Genomic DNA, 16,309 nt, shown 5'->3' on the forward strand with positions numbered 1-16,309 from the left:
ATTGCAGCCTGGGGGTGGGTGGGTGGCAGGCTGCATACTTGAGCTTGTATTGCAAGGAATGGGGGAGGTACAATTGAACACTGCCCTGGGACTAGAACTTGCATGGGTATAGTTGCAAGTCTGCATCTTCTGATGCGGTAAGGATCACTTATGATGGGCACACTTTTAGACAGTGACCTGGGAGTCAGAGATGCTTCCAGGGGTCTTCCCCATGCTGTTCCCTTGTCTTTTCAGCACTTTATGCATGTGTCTCACAGCACATGGCCAGATAAGGTTGTAAAATGTTAAAATGACATTTCAAGGTGAATGCATTTGTCATAGTTGAAAGCAATACAAAAGTGCAAAAACGCATAAAAAATGCTACTTGTGATCATAGCCGAAGGTGTGGAGGAGTATTTTTGTTTTTGGTCATTTATTTTAACTTAAACACAAGTCTTTACCCTGGAAAGGATGTTCCTTAACATATTTCACAGGAAAAAAGTTTTACTTTTGTTTTTGAACGTTTTATTGAGAGCCTGTAAAAGTGGCTTAATACCTCTGACCAGTTTGTTGACAGCAGTGACCTGGGGGTCAGAAATGCTTCCTGGGGCGATCCCCATGCTGTCCCCATGTCATTTGAGCACTGTCACCATTGTTTTGGGCACTTGTTAGGCTTTTAAAAGACTGCCGGGGGTGCCACCGCAAAAATGCTCGAGTCTCCCATAGACTAACATGGGGCTCGTTGCTCGGGTCGAGCACCCGAGTATCACGGCGAGCTCAGCCCGAGCTTCGAGCACCCGAGCATTTTAGTGCTCGCTCAACACTAATAGAGACCTCTCCCGTCTATGTTATCTTAATTTTGGGCCCTTTATTGAACAACTCCATACAGACCACGGTTGGCAATTTAGAACTGTAAGATTCACTAAGTGAACCACTGGTGTTTTGTGGAAAAGCACATGTACACTGTGTTCCAAATTATTATGCAAAAAGTGTTTAGGAGTGATAAGGTAAGAATTTTTTTGTTTGTCAGTTAAACTCATTGATGGTGATGTGTGTCAGGGCTCTTTATATCACTGTAAGTAATTGCAGACACCTGTGCTAATTAGTTTGGCAGGTGTGTCCAATGAAAGGCAAGACTACTTAAGAAGGCTGTCCCACATTATTAAGCAGCCTACATTTTCTGCCAAAATGGGAAAGAAAAAGGATGTGTCGGCTGCTGAGAAGCAACAAATTGTGGAGTGTTTAGGTCAAGGCATGACTACAATCAACATTGCCAAGACACTTCATCCTGATCATCGCACAATCAAGAAGCATGTAGCTGATTCACAGTACACACATGTGCGTGCTGATGAGGGAAAATTGAGGACTCTTTCCTACAGGCAATTACGTTAGGTTAAAAGAGCAGCGGCAAAAAAGCCTTGTCATAGCAGCAGACAAGTTTTTGAAGCTGCTGGTGCCTCCAACGTCCCCCAAACAACAAGATGCAGTGTCCTTCAGAGGTTTGCAGCTGTGCGTAAGCCATCCTGTCAACCTCCTCTATCCACTGCACACAAGCAGAAACGGCTCCAGTGGGCCAAACAATACATGAAGACTGACTTCAAAACTGTTTTGTTCACCGATGAGTGCCGTGCAACGCTTGATGGTCCAGATGGATGGAGTGGAGGATGGCTGGTTGATGGACACACCACGCAAACACGGCTACAGCGCCAACAAGGAGGAGGTGGAGTAATGTTTTGGGCTGAAATAAAGGGGAGAGAGATTGTCGGCCCCTTTAGGATCCCTGAAGGGGTAAAGATGAACTCCATAATGTATGTGGAGTTTCTCAAACAGCACATCCTGCCATGGTTCAAGAAGAAGAACCGTGTATTCGGCAGCAAGTTCATTTTCATGCATGATAATGCACCGTCTCATGCTGCACATAACACATCTGCATCTCTGGCTGATATGGGTATAAAAGGGGACAAACTTATGGTGTGACCCCCATGCTCCCCTGACCTCAACCCCATTCAGAACCTCTGGAGCATCATCAAAAGGAGTGTCTATGATGGCGGGAGGCAGTTCACATCTAAGCAACAGCTCTGGGAGGGTATTCTGTCCTCATGCAAAACAATTGAAGCAGAAACCATCCAAAACCTGACAAATTCAATGGACGAGAGAGTTCAGAAGCTCCTTTCGAACAAGGGGTCCTATGTGCAAATGTAACATCACCTAGAATAAAGTTTTGAGTTGAAAACTGTTTGACTTCAGTTTCTAATAACGTGCTAATGCTTATAATTTCAAAAATGACCATTTTTTTGGTCTTTATTGAAATGAAAAGGTTGATCGAAGACTGTGGGGGATCTAAGAGTGTGGCAACCCAGTAGTCAGGATTACTTCGAATTTGACAATCTGAGGGTCATGTTGCAGGTAGTGCAGCAAGAAGGCACTCATGTGTCTTGCGCATCTAGGAGCCCCAAAATTATTTTCCGAGCTAGATGCAGCTAAAAATTATTATTAATTTGAAAGCTGGTAGAGCTTAGTATAGTTGGCCTAATAGAATCAGTACTGCAAACAGCTACAAAGCACAAATTATTTTCCAGCCAAGATACAGATAAACATGATTAATAATTTTAAATCTGGTGGAGTTTAGTATAGATGGCCTAATAGAATCAGTACTGCACACTGCTACAAGGCCCAAATTATTTTCCAGCCATGATACAGATAAACATGATTAGTAATTTGAAGCTTAAAACGGTTGGTGAGGTGATTTTAACAAATCATCAAGCTTTTACTCTCCCCAGGATGACACAGGGGTAGAAAAGTCATTTGGGATCCATGATTTGTTCATCTTTATGAACGTGAGTCTGTCTACATTATCAGTGGAGAGCCGCGTGCGCTTATCTGTCAGCACACCACCAGCAGCGCTGAACACACGTTCAGACAGAACACTGGCTGCGGGGCATGACAAGATCTCCAAGGCGTAAGTGGCGAGCTCCGGCCATTTATCCAGATTGGAAGCCCAAAAAGAGCAAGGGTCCAGTGACACAGTTATGGCTTCAATGCTTACTTGGAGATACTCCTGTACCATCGTCTCTAGGCGTTGACTATGTGTCAGACTTCTTGTCTCCTGTGGCCTTGCAAAGGATGGGCTAAAAAAGTGGTGAAATGATTCTGCAAAATTGATGTTACCAGCAGATACTGTGTTTCTGTTACGTTTTGAGAGCTGAACACTCGACGGTCCCACGGTTGGCAAGTTGGAACTGTGAGATTCACTACGTGCACCACTAGTGTTTTCGGGAAAAGCACATGTAAGATTCTGCAACAGTCTCTGCTGATACTCCTGCATGCGTGCATCTCTTTCTATGGCAGGAATCATTTCTGCAAATTTACTTTTGTACGGGGGATCTAAGAGTGTGGCAACCCAGTAGTCAGGATTATTTCTAATTCTCACAATTCGAGGGTCATGTTGCAGGTAGTGCATCAAGAAGGAACTCATGTGTCTTGCGCATCCAGGAGCACCAAGTCCCTGTTGTGTTGGTGGCGAGGTAACAATCATGCTTCCTTCCTCTGCCCTCTCCCCCCAACCTCGCACAACAGAAATGTGATCAAGGTCTCCCTCATCTGATGAGTCTTCAATCAGTTCGTCCTCTACTTCTTCCTGGGCTTCTGCACCTTCCTCACTAGTTTGGCTGCTACCATGCGCCCTGGTAAAACCATCGCCCCCACCCTCACATGCCTGCCGCCTTGGTGCTGCCGACCGTCTGGACCTTGCAGATGTTAGCCCTTCCGCATACAACTCCTCCTCCTCTACTTCCTCCACCTCCTCTTGTACCACCACCTGTCTCCGAATTTTGTTTAACATGTGCTCCAGCATGTAAATCACCGGAATAGTCTTGCTGATAATGGCATCGTCAGCACTAAACATCTTCGTCGCCATTTCAAAACTGTGCAGAAGGGTGCATAGGTCCCTGATCTGAGACCACTTCTCCAGCGTTATTTGCCCCACCTCTGGATCTCGTTGGCTCAGGCTATACGTCAGAACGTATTGCACCAGGGCTTGTCGGTGCTGCCACAGTCGCTGCAACATGTGCAGAGTTGAATTCCACCGGGTAGGCACATCGCATTTTAGCCGGTGAAGTGGCGAGCCCAACGACTTCCGTCGAGATGTAAGTCGCTGAGCTGCGGGATGCGAATGGCGGAAGTGAGCACACTGCGACCGTGCCCTCTGCAGAAGGCCATCTAGTCCGGGATAGTGGACTAAAAATTGCTGGACAACCAGGTTCAACACGTGAGCCATACAAGGCACGTGTGTGACATAGCCCCGGCGAAGGGCCGCACCGAGGTTTGCAGCATTGTCGCATATGGCCTTCCCTGGTTTCAGGTCCAGTGGAGACAACCTTTCATGAAACTGGTTCTCCAGAGCTGACCACAACTCCTCAGCTGTGTGACTCACATTTCCCAGACATTTCAAAGTAAAAACCACCTGATGACGTTGAGCCCTGCTGCCAGCATAGTAAGGAGGTGTGCAGGATCCCTTCTGCGCAGTTAGGAAGCTTGTGGCATGACCAGACAGGCTTTGGGTGCAGGTGGAGGACCGAGAGGAGGTTGAGGAGGCAGAAGCAGTGGAGGAACTTTGAGATAAAGAGGATTGACGCACAACTCATGGGGACGGCAAGACTTGGACAGCAGCCCCTTGTCCTGCTGTCACCATAGTTACGCAGTGCCCAGTCAGCGACATGTAACGCCCCTGTCCATGCTTACTTGTCCAAGTGTCTGTGGTGAAATGCACCCTGTCACACACAGAGTTTCTCAAAGAAGCGGTGATGTTGTGTGCTTCATGCTGGTGGAGCGCAGGCACACATTTCTTTGAGAAGTAGTGCCGACTGGGCATCTGGTACTGGGGCACTGCGACGGACATAAGGTCTCAAAAATCCTCTGTGTCCACCAGGCCGAAAGGAAGCATTTCTGTAGCCAAGAGATTGCAGATGGTGAAATTCAACCTCTTAGCTTTGTCATGGCTAGGAGGAAATGGTATTTTACTTGTCCACATCTGAGGGACCGAGGGCTGGCTGTTGTGCTTAGACGGGGTTGAGAAGGATGTCCCCGGCAAACTGCTGGTCTGTGAGGAAGATGCAGGCGGACATGTTTGGTTGCCTTGATCCAAAGGTGGTGCTATCGATGTCGGACAGCGCTGAACACCAGCTGGTGTTTCCACCTCCAAAGAAAATGATGACCTGCCAATCACACTGGCTGTTGCGGGTAAAGAGGTGGCAGGTCTATGTCCCAAAACAGGTGCGACTGCTGTCCCCCCAGTCACAGAGAATGAAGAGGCCGTGGATGCACAATATGTGGCAGATGGTGGTTGGCCCGGCCGGCTAGGCCGCATTGTAGCACAGTGAGCTTCCCACTGCAACTTATGCTTCATATCCGTGTGCCGGTTCATGCATGAAGTACTCAAACTATGTATTTTTTGGCCTCTACTTAGCTTTTGCTGACAAATGTTACAGATAACACGAGTTGGGTCATCTTTATTGATCTGAAAAATTGCCCAGGCTATGCAAGGCTTAGCACCCATGCGACCTGAAGAGCCACCACGACTTGTGGTCAGAGGCAGAGTTGTGTTTGAGGATGCAGTTGCTGACGTGCTTCCAGTACTACGTCTCTGTCCAGGAAGGCGCAACCTGACCTCGTCGTCACTAGCATCCTCCTCCACCTCCTCTGCTGACCTCATCTCTTGGCTGACTGTGGGTTGACAGTAAGTGGGATCTCCAAACTCGTCATCATCACCCTGTGTGTTATCACACCCGTCGTCCTCAGAGCCAACCTCTTCCTGCCCTGACAAAAAACTAAAGTTGTCGCTCCAATCAGGTATTTGAGTCTCATCATCATCTTCCTCATTGTCTCCACCAACAGGAGTTACAGTTTGGGAACGAGGGTCTACATTATGGTCAGAACCTTCTGCGTCTGGTCCTGGATCCGACTCATAAAGATTCTGGGCATCAGTGCAGATCATTTCCTCGTCTGGATTCACAGAAGCTCAAGAGCCGACCTCTGATTTCCCGGCTATAGTATGAGTAAACAGCTCAACAGACTCAACGATCTGTTCTACCCCATACTCAGACGGGCAGCTGGAGACTTGGGAGCTGTGAGGAAGCAAGTGCGATTGAGGTGACACCTCTGAAGACTGGAGTATTTGTGATGTTGAAGTTGAGGTGGAAGAGAGCCCACTTAAAGGAGCACTTGATATCCGTTGAAGCACCTGCTGTTTTTGTGCCTCATCTGGAATTTGTAGCGAATGGCGTGGCCGTAAGAAAGGGATCTTATCACATTGTCCGCTAAAAGAAGTAGACATCTTAGTTTGGCTGGAAGATGGTCTTTCTTCTGCAGATGTTACTGTTGCTTTAACACCTACCCCACGGACACAACCTTTTTTTCCCTTCCCAACACGCCTATTCCCCTTTCCACCAGCAGCAGGTCTTTTTCCACTCATTTTGGTGGTTAACTAATTGACAACTCTGGAGTTGTTTGCACAAAAAACAATGGATGGGAACCGAGCAGAGCTGAGTGGCCAAACTGTGGTATTAGCCCAAAAGTATTGGCTGGGTTAGAAGCAGATAAAAATTATATTGAATTTGCAACCTGGTGGAGGTTAGTATAGATGGACTAATAGAACAAGTCCCACACATTGCTACAAGCCGAAATATCTTTTCAGAGCTAGATGCAGAAAAAAATTATATTGAATTTGCAACCTGATGGAGGTTAGTATAGATGGACTAATAGAACATGTCCCACACACTGCTACAAGCCAAAATATTTTTCAGAGCTAGATGCAGATAAAAATTATTTTGAATTTGCATCCTGCTGGAGGTTAGTATAGATGGACTAATAGAACAAGTCCCACACACTGCTACAAGCGAAATATTTTTTCAGAGCTAGATGCAGAAAAAAATTATTTTGAATTTGCAAACTGATGGAGGTTAGTATAGATTGACTAATAGAACAAGTCCCACACACTGCTACAAGCTGAAATATTTTTTCAGAGCTAGATACAGAAAAAAATTATATTAAATTTGCAACCTGATGGAGGTTAGTATAGATGGACTAATAGAACAAGTCCCACAAACTGCTACAAGCCGAAATATTTTTTCAGAGCTAGATGCAGATAAAAATTATGTTGAATTTGCAACCTGCTCTAGGTTAGTATAGATGGACTAATAGAACAAGTCCCACATACTGCTACAAGCCGAAATATTTTTTCAGAGCTAGATGCAGAAAAAAATTATATTGAATTTGCAACCTGATGGAGGTTAGTATAGATGGACTAATAGAACAAGCCCCACACACTGCTACAAGACAAAATATTTTTTCAGAGCTAGATGCAGCTAAAAATTATTTTGAATTTGCAACCTGCTGGAGGTTAGTATAGATGGACTAATAGAACAAGTCCCACACACTGCTACAAGCCGAAATATTTTTTCAGAGCTAGATGCAGAAAAAAATTATATTGAATTTGCAACCTGATGGAGGTTAGTATAGATGGACTAATAGAACAAGTCCCACACAGTGCTACAAGCCGAAATATTTTTTCAGAGCTAGATGCAGATAAAAATTATTTTGAATTTGCAAACTGTTGGAGGTTAGTATAGATGGACTAATAGAACAAGTCCCACTCACTGCTACAAGCCAAAATATTTTTTCAGAGCTAGATGCAGATAAAAATTATATTGAATTTGCAACCTGATGGAGGTTAGTATAGATGGACTAATAGAATGATGCTATGCCCAAAAGGTTTTACTTCACTAGGTGCAGTAAAAAAATTTGTATTCTATACACAGGTGGTGTAGCTTGCAACACAGATAGGCTTCTCCACTGACTAACACACACTGCAAGAGGACGAAAAGGATTAGCTTTGCTAGATTTAGCCAAATGCTGTGAAAAAACTTGCACAGCACTGGCACAGACCTGCCTGGCAAAAAGTGATAGGAACTGATGTAACCTAGCCCTGAAAAGGACTGCAATTACAATTAGTCTTTACTCCCAACCTATCTATTTAAGAGCACAGACCTGCCTGATAAATGTCGTAGGAAATGATGTAACCTAGTCCTTAAAAGGACTGCAATCACAACTATTCCCTACTCCCAAGCTATCTTTAGATTCGTGCGAAAATTGACTTCAAATTAACAAAGTATAGCGCACACAGCAACAGCGGTGCCGTCTAACATGCAGCTGCAGCAGTGAGAAAATGGTGGTGACGGGGAAAATGGCTGGGTCTTATAGGGCAAGGACATGTGACATACACTGCCAATGACACATGCCCTTGCTTGTGTGAAAAAAAGCAGTTTGTTTCGTGTTTGTGCTGCTGATAGGCTGACAGATTGCACCTCCCCACTGTAAATGCGGGAAAGAGAAAAAAAAATGGAGATCTTCATTATTTATGCAGAGATCCATCCCCTGCCCCTCCCCCCACCCCGCTGTACACTCAAACTGCGTATTAACATTAATTTTCAGCATTACTGAGAAAAAATCCAGTTATGATTTTGGTGCACGAACAGTTATCGAACATAACCTCGAACAGCCAAATTTTTTTCAAATTGTTCTTGTTCGCCGAACGGCTCGAACACCGCCCAAAACAGCTCGAATTTGAGATTGGCGAACAGTTTGAGTCGAACACCGCTCATCTCTAATGGTAAACCTTGGCGCCAGTTTCACTGACCCTATATGGTGCCTTCCTAGCGGGTGTAGCGAGGGCCTGCGCCACGTGAAATATCACAGCCTCCGGTTTCTAGCTGAGGGTAGTTCCCCGCCTCCACTAGTTTCGGAGACCGGTCTCCCCCTTTGGCCTGACCCTTCTACGCAGGTAGATTCGGGCGTGCGGTGGCGACTCGCCGGTCCACACCCCTGGGGTCCCTTCACTCCTTGTTCGTGGAGCCTCCTCCGCTCCTCTTCCTTCCCTCTCCTTCCTTCTGCTTCCTCTAGGCTCCGGCCCTTCTCTTAGGCCCGCCTGCGGAGCAGAGCCCATGCAGAGCCTATGCTCCCACCTCCTGCTCCCTCTTCTTCACTGTCTGAACTCAACTTCTCACCGTCTCTAAGATGGTGCCCCCCTTTTATACCTCCTTCTAGGTGCACCCAGGAACTACCCTCTCCCTCTTATGCACTACAGGGTTCCGCCTTCCTCTGTGTTCCCTCCCCCCACTCCAGCCAGAGACAGGGACTGTCGTGCTCTACTTGGAGTATATCGGTCGCCCTGCCCCCCGGAAATGTGGTGTAATGCATGCAGGTGTCAGGGTCCTGATCCACACTCCATCATTACCTGGAAGTGAGATATTGCACATCTGGTTGAGATGCAATACCTCTGTAGCAACCGAGCCCTTGGGGTGCTACACACTCATCTCTGGTTCCTTCACACAGGATTATTACTTTACTTAGTAACATTCTTCACTTCTTTAATGTATTAAAATAATTTTTAGGCTAAAGGTTGAACTCAATAGCTTTATATCTACCTCCAATATTAGAAACGTTGAAACTATGAATCTGTCACCAGGTTTTTGCTACCCCATCTGACAACAGCATCATGTCGGGCCCTGCTTTCAGCGGTGTATCATTTACTTGACAGCTAGCTGCAGCTTTGATTAAAAAGTATTTTATTTGCTGCAGATCTACCAGTTGTCTGAAAGTTGAATAAATAGCCCCACCCACACCACTGAATGGCAGCTCTCTGCATACACTGTGCATAGGCAGAAAGTGGTTGGGGCATGGTTGGACTACATAGTAGCAGGCCAAGTAGTCCTGTAGTGATAATTTGCTGTTGATAAAACAGGGATTTTATAAAAACAACTCTAAGTAGATCAGTAAGTGATACACTGCTGGGATCAGGGTCTCTGTCTCCACATCATGCTGCTCTCAGGTTAGGTGGAAAAAACCTGGTGAACTGGTTCCCTTTAAGTAAGATATATGCAGAAATATTCATCCCTATCTTTTCACGAATTTGGTTTATTGTAATGTACTAAAAAATGAATTGCATGTTATTTTGGATATTCTTTGTATGTATATAAAAAATCTAAATGTGTAATATGGCTTTTTGAATCCATGACTTTTGCCCTCCACATCAGTAGCTCATTTGCAAACAACTACCAGTTATCCTTTCTTTGGTGGTAATGGCTTGCAGTAATTACAAAATCTATATTCTTATAAATGTTTAGGCACTTGTAAAAGGAGTGATTTATTTAATAGAATTCAACGGAAATTTTCTTTCAATAATAATCTGCTAAGACGTTGCTGCTCCTGCTGGATTTCCCAGAGTGTTATCAGTAAGAGTTTCATCGTTTCCTTCACCTGCTTTGAACCTGTAGTTTACCAGCTCATTCTTTTGCTGTTGTTATTTTCCTTTCAGATGGTGTGTGAGCACCTTAACTTGGGCAGATTTGTTAGTTATAGAGAACATACATTTGATAACATAATATACACTGCTAAAAAAAATAAAGGGAACACTTAAACAACAGAATATAACTCCAAGTAAATCAAACTTCTGTGAAATCAAACTGTCCATTTAGGAAGCAACACTAATTGACAATTAATTTCACATGCTGTTGTGCAAATGGAATAGACAATAGATGAAAATTATTGGCAATTATCAAGACACCCTCAATAAAGGAGTGATTCTGCAGGTGGGGACCACAGACCACATCTCAGTACCAATGCTTTCTGGCTGATGTTTTGGTCACTTTTGAATGTTGGTTGTGCTTTCACACTCGTGGTAGCATGAGACGGACTCTACAACCCACAGAAGTTGTTCAGGTAGTGCAGCTCATCCAGGATGGCACATCAATGCGAGCTGTGGCAAGAAGGTTTGCTGTGTTTGTCAGTGTAGTGTCCAGAGGCTGGAGGCGCTAACAGGAGACAGGCCAGTACACCAGGAGACATGGAGGGGCCCGTAGGAGGGCAAAAACCCAGCAGCAGGACCGCTACCTCCTCCTTTTTGCAAGGAGGAACAGCAGGAGCACTGCCTGAGCCCTGCAAAATGACCTCCAGCAGGCCACAAATGTGCATGTGTCTGCACAAATGGTTAGAAACCGACTCCATGAGGGTGGTATGAGGGCCCGACGTCCACAGATGGGAGTTGTGCTCACAGCTCAACACCGTGCAGGACGCTTGGCATTTGCCACAGAACACCAGGATTGGCAAAGTTGCCATGGCGCCCTGTGCTCTTCACAGATGAAAGCACTTTTCACACTGAGCACATATGACAGACTTGACAGGGTCTGGAGATGCTGTGAAGAGCGATCTGCTGCCTGCAACATCCTTTAGCATGACCGGTTTGGCAGTGGGTCAGTAATGGTGTGGGGTGGCATTTCTTTGGAGGGCCGCACAGCCCTCCATGTGCTCACCAGAGGTAGCCTGACTGCCATTAGGTACCGAGATGAGATCCTCAGACCATTTGTGAGACCATATGCTGGTGCGGTTGGCCCTGGATTCCTCCTAATGCAGGACAATGCCAGACCTCATGTGGCTAGAGTGTGTCAGCAGTTCCTGCAAGATGAAGGCATTGAAGCTATGGACTGGCCCGCCCGTTCCCCAGACCTGAATCCGATTGAGCACATAATTGACAACTAGGTTTGATGACAGGGCTAATATTCAACAGCAGCACTTGAAAGCTTCACGTTTTAATTTTCTGCTGCAACAAAGACTTTCATGTCAATGGCTTTCCTGTTCATATTTATATTGTTTCCTTTAAGTAAAAGTCAAACAACTAAAATTGAACAAAAAAAAAAACAAGTACAAGTGCCCTGCTGCTCCTGAAACCATTCTTGCTTTTTCATGATACTCCAGATCGCACACCAAAAGGCAAAAATATATAACTACAAGGATCTGAGTGTTATTGAAAGGGCTACTATGACTGTGGCACTGTATAAGGGTGCAATCTGTGCTAAGTGCTCTGTATAGAGGAAAACTATTTATGGGTCAATGTGCACTCAGGCACTCCCTAGCTGGTGAAGAGTAAATGGGTAAGTCACTGGCTTAAGCATTATTCTTTGTTTTTGGGACCAACAGCGATTAGTAATTTATCCTCTATCCATACATATTGGATAGGGGATAACTTACCATCTCAGGAATAAATCTTTAAAGTGATTGTCTGGTCATGTGCTATTAATGACCCATCCTTAGGATTGGTAAGGGTCCAACACTCAGGACTCCACTGATCAATTATTATCAAGTCTCATGAATTGGAGCTGATCTGCAGTACTAAGCAGTGGCCAATAATAGTTAGCTCACAATAATAATGATGTAGTTGCCTAAACCATGAAATAGTATATGCCTATTACAGGTACCACAGGACCCAAAAGGGTGCATGGACGGACTTATCCACAAGAGGCCCTCATTACAAAACAGACACCTCCACCCTTCCACCTCATGCCACCAGAGGGAGCCTGTTAGGGATATATATACTGGAGGGTGGAGTTAGGCAGTCAGTGTGTGCTGGCACAGAGATCAGTGAAGAAGCAGCATGTGAGCTGCTGTGCTGAGGGCCAGCCAGGGCCTAAAGCACGTGCTGAAGCCTCAGGGCCTAGAGCGGGGACGGAGGCGAGGAGAAGAGTGAGAGGAGTTATGGGGGCAGAGGAGCATCTTAGGCTCACCCCAGAACACAAGCCGGACACCGGGTCCGTGCCTACAGGGTCCTCTATGCCCAGTAGGAACAATCGGTATACCAGGAGGATTCTAAACCCCTAGTCAACCTGAAGCTACAATTATCTAAAGAACTAGGAACCACGAAGGCCCTAGCATCCAGGGATAGTGGTAGCCAGAAGAAAGTTCTTACCACCAAGCATACAGGTTAAGAGAGCAAAACAACATAGAAGCTAGGCCAAGTTCCAGGCTGGTCAGAAGCTTCAGAGTGAGAGGAAGAAACGGATCAGGAGGCCTTATACCCGCTCACTGGCGAGAGTCCAGAAGTGCACCCTTCCTATCAAGTACAATGGACCGTACCTGCCGTCTACACCAGTAAAGGTACTGAAGCGAACCCCTTGTGTGCGTGTCTGTTATTCTCCCCTGGCCCGGCTGGGCCACCTCTCACCTGCATCCCTTCCATCAACTCTGCCACGGGGGCCCGCTCCACCTGTGGGGAGCAGAAACATCCCAGCTGCCATCCCATCACCCCCGGAGGTCTGCAGCAGCGCTGGTACCCATTACCAGAAACCACAGGTGGCGTCACGAGACAAAAACTTTTAACAAAACCCATTTTAAAGAGTGACCCCAGGGTACGGGCCCGGGAGCCGACTGCCGTGACATCCCACAGAAGATCAAGGCCCGGGTACCGACTTTCCCCCATATCCCCCTGGGCGAGTCATCTATAAATAAATTACACAAATACAGTATGTACCTATATATACATATATATACACTGCTCAAAAAAATAAAGGGAACACTTAAAAAACAGAATATACAGTAACTCCAAGTAAATCAAACTTCTGTGAAATCTAACTGTCCACTTAGGAAGCAACACTGATTGACTATCAATTTCACATGCTGTTGTGCAAATGGAATAGACAATAGATGGAAATTATTGGCAATTATCAAGACCCACTCAATAAAGGAGTGGTTCTGCAGGTGGGGACAACAGACCACATCTCAGTACCAATGCTTTCTGGCTGATGTTTTGGTCACTTTTGAATGTTGGTTGTGCTTTCACACTCGTGGTAGCATGAGACGGACTCTACAACTAGAGATGAGCGGTGTTCGACTAGAACTGTTCGCCAATCTCAAATTCGAGCTGTTTTGAGCGGTGTTCGAGTTGTTCGACGAACCCGAACGATTTGCAAAAAATTCGGCTGTTCGAGGTTATGTTCGATAACTGTTCGTGCACCAAAAGCGTGTCCTGCATGTCTGGCGCTATTTAGAGCACCAATCATGCAGGGATTGTCTGCCACTCACTGTAATGCCACAGCCATGGTGGTTGTGGCATTACAGTGATTGCCCAAATCGATGGGAACAGTGCCAACAGTGAAACATGAAAAGCCGGCAATTCAGCAGCGGCATACACCGGTACCCGACAATTTAGAACCGAAAGAATAGAGCTTCACACATAGATTAGATAGATATAAACATGTCAGCCACATATATACGAAGTACAGTGAAAGTGCTGCTTACTGTACTTGTCATTTAGCGTAAAGGATTTATCAAAAAAAATAATAGTGTTTTCATGCACTGTCTCTTTAAAAAAGCCGGCCGGCAATTCAGCAGGGTACCCGACAATTTATAACAGACAGAATAGAGCTTCACACATAGATTAGATAGATAGAAACATGTCAGTCACATATATATGAAGTACAGTGACAGTGTTGATTACTGTACTTGTCATTTAGTGTAAAGGATTTATTAAAAAAAATAATAGTGTTTTCATGCACCGTCTCTTTAAAAAAGCCGGCCGGCAATTCAGCATCTGTACCCAACAATTTAGAATAGAAGGAATAGAGAATCACACATAGATTAGATAGATAGAAACATGTCAGTCACATATATATGAAGTACAGTGACAGTGTTGCTTACTGTACTTGTCATTTAGTGTAAAGGATTTATTAAAAAAAATAATAGTGTTTTCATGCACCTGTCTCTTTAAGAAAGCCGGCCGGCAATTCAGCATCTGTACCCGACAATTTATAACAGACAGAAAAGAGCTTCACACATAGATTAGATAGATAGAAACATGTCAGTCACATATATATGAAGTACAGTGATAGTGTTGGTTACTGTACTTGTCATTTAGTATTAAAATAAAGGATTTATTATTAAAAAAATTGGCGTGGGGTTCCCCTTAATTTTAGGCTCTAGCGGAGTTTAAGCAGACGGCTGGGGCAGATGTTTGAAGCCTGGGAAGGGGGTAATACCCACGGAGCTTCCCAGGCTACTAATATCAGCCCCCAGCTGAATACATAGCCTTTACTAGCTATTAAAATGGGGGACCCCCCCAAAAAAATGACGTGGGGTCCCCCCTAATTTAATAGCTAGCAAAGGCTAGGCAGACAGCTGGGGGCTGATATTAATAGCCCAGGAAGGGAGCCATGAATATTGGCCCCCTCCCAGGCTAGAAACACCAGCCGTCAGCCGCCCCAGAAATGGCGCATTCATAGGATGCGCCAATTCTGGCACTTAGCCTCGCTCTTCCACGCTGCCCTGGTGCGGTGGCAGGGGGTAATAGGGTTGAGGTTGATGTCAGCTTATAATGCCAGCTGACATCAAGCCCAGGTTAGTAATGGAGAGGCGTCTATAAGACACCCCCATTACTAACCCCATAGTCAAAGTTAAAAAAAACACAAACACCCAGAATAAAGTCCTTTAATTGAAATAAAGACACAATCCTTTATTGTTCTAAATTAAACCATACTTACCGTCACGCCCATTCCAGCTGAAGCCAACGATCTCCTGCAATAAAAGAAAAATAATAAAGCAACCTCATCCTTACCTTTCCATGGCTCCCACGACAGCTTCAGCTCTGCTACATCGAGATGACAGGCTGGACCGCAGCAGAACGCTGCCATCCAGCCTGTCATCCCGCAGACACTGAGAAGCGCAGGCATGCTTGCGCTCTGCAGTGTCTGGCTGTGACGGTAAGGATAAGGATGAGGTTGCTTAATTATTTTACTTTTATTGCAGAAGACATTGGCTTCAGCTGGAATGGGCGTGACGGTAAGTATGGTTTAATTTAGAACAATAAAGAATTGTGTGTTTATTTCAATTAAAGGACTTTTTTCTGGGTGTTTGTGTTTTTTTTAAATACTTTACTAGAAATTCATGGCGGTCATGTCTAATATTGGCGTGACCCCATGAATTTCGGGCTTAGGGCCAGCTGATAATGCCAAGCTGGCCCTAACCCCTTTATTACCCAGTGAGCCACCGCACCAGGGCCCTGGATGAGTTGGGTACAGCGCCAGAAGATGGCGCTTCTATGAATGCGCCATTTTCCGGGGTGGCTGCGGACTGCATTTTGCAGCGGGGGGGACCCAGAAAGCTTGGGCCTCCCTGCGCTGCAGATTCCAGCCCCCAGCTGCCTAGTTGTACCTGGCTGGACACAAAAATAGGGCGAAGCCCCACGTATTTTTTTTTTAAATTATTTCATGAAATTCATGAAATAATTAAGAAAAAAAGGGCTTCCCTATATTGTTGTGTCCGGCCAGGTACAATTAGGCAGCTGGTGGTTGGGGGCAGCCCGTTCCTGCCTGCTGTACCTGGCTGGACACAAATATAGGGCGAAGCCCCACGTCAATTTTTTTTTAAATTATTTCATGAAACTAGATGGTGGCCCGATTCTAACGCATCGGGTATTCTAGAATATGTATGCGGCAGACCCGACGCAATCAGC

The sequence above is a fragment of the Phyllobates terribilis genome, unplaced genomic scaffold, assembly GCF_046119375.1.
Source record: "Phyllobates terribilis strain yellow unplaced genomic scaffold, ASM4611937v1 Scaffold_1__5_contigs__length_1240528914, whole genome shotgun sequence".
Lineage (NCBI taxonomy): Eukaryota > Metazoa > Chordata > Amphibia > Anura > Dendrobatidae > Phyllobates > Phyllobates terribilis.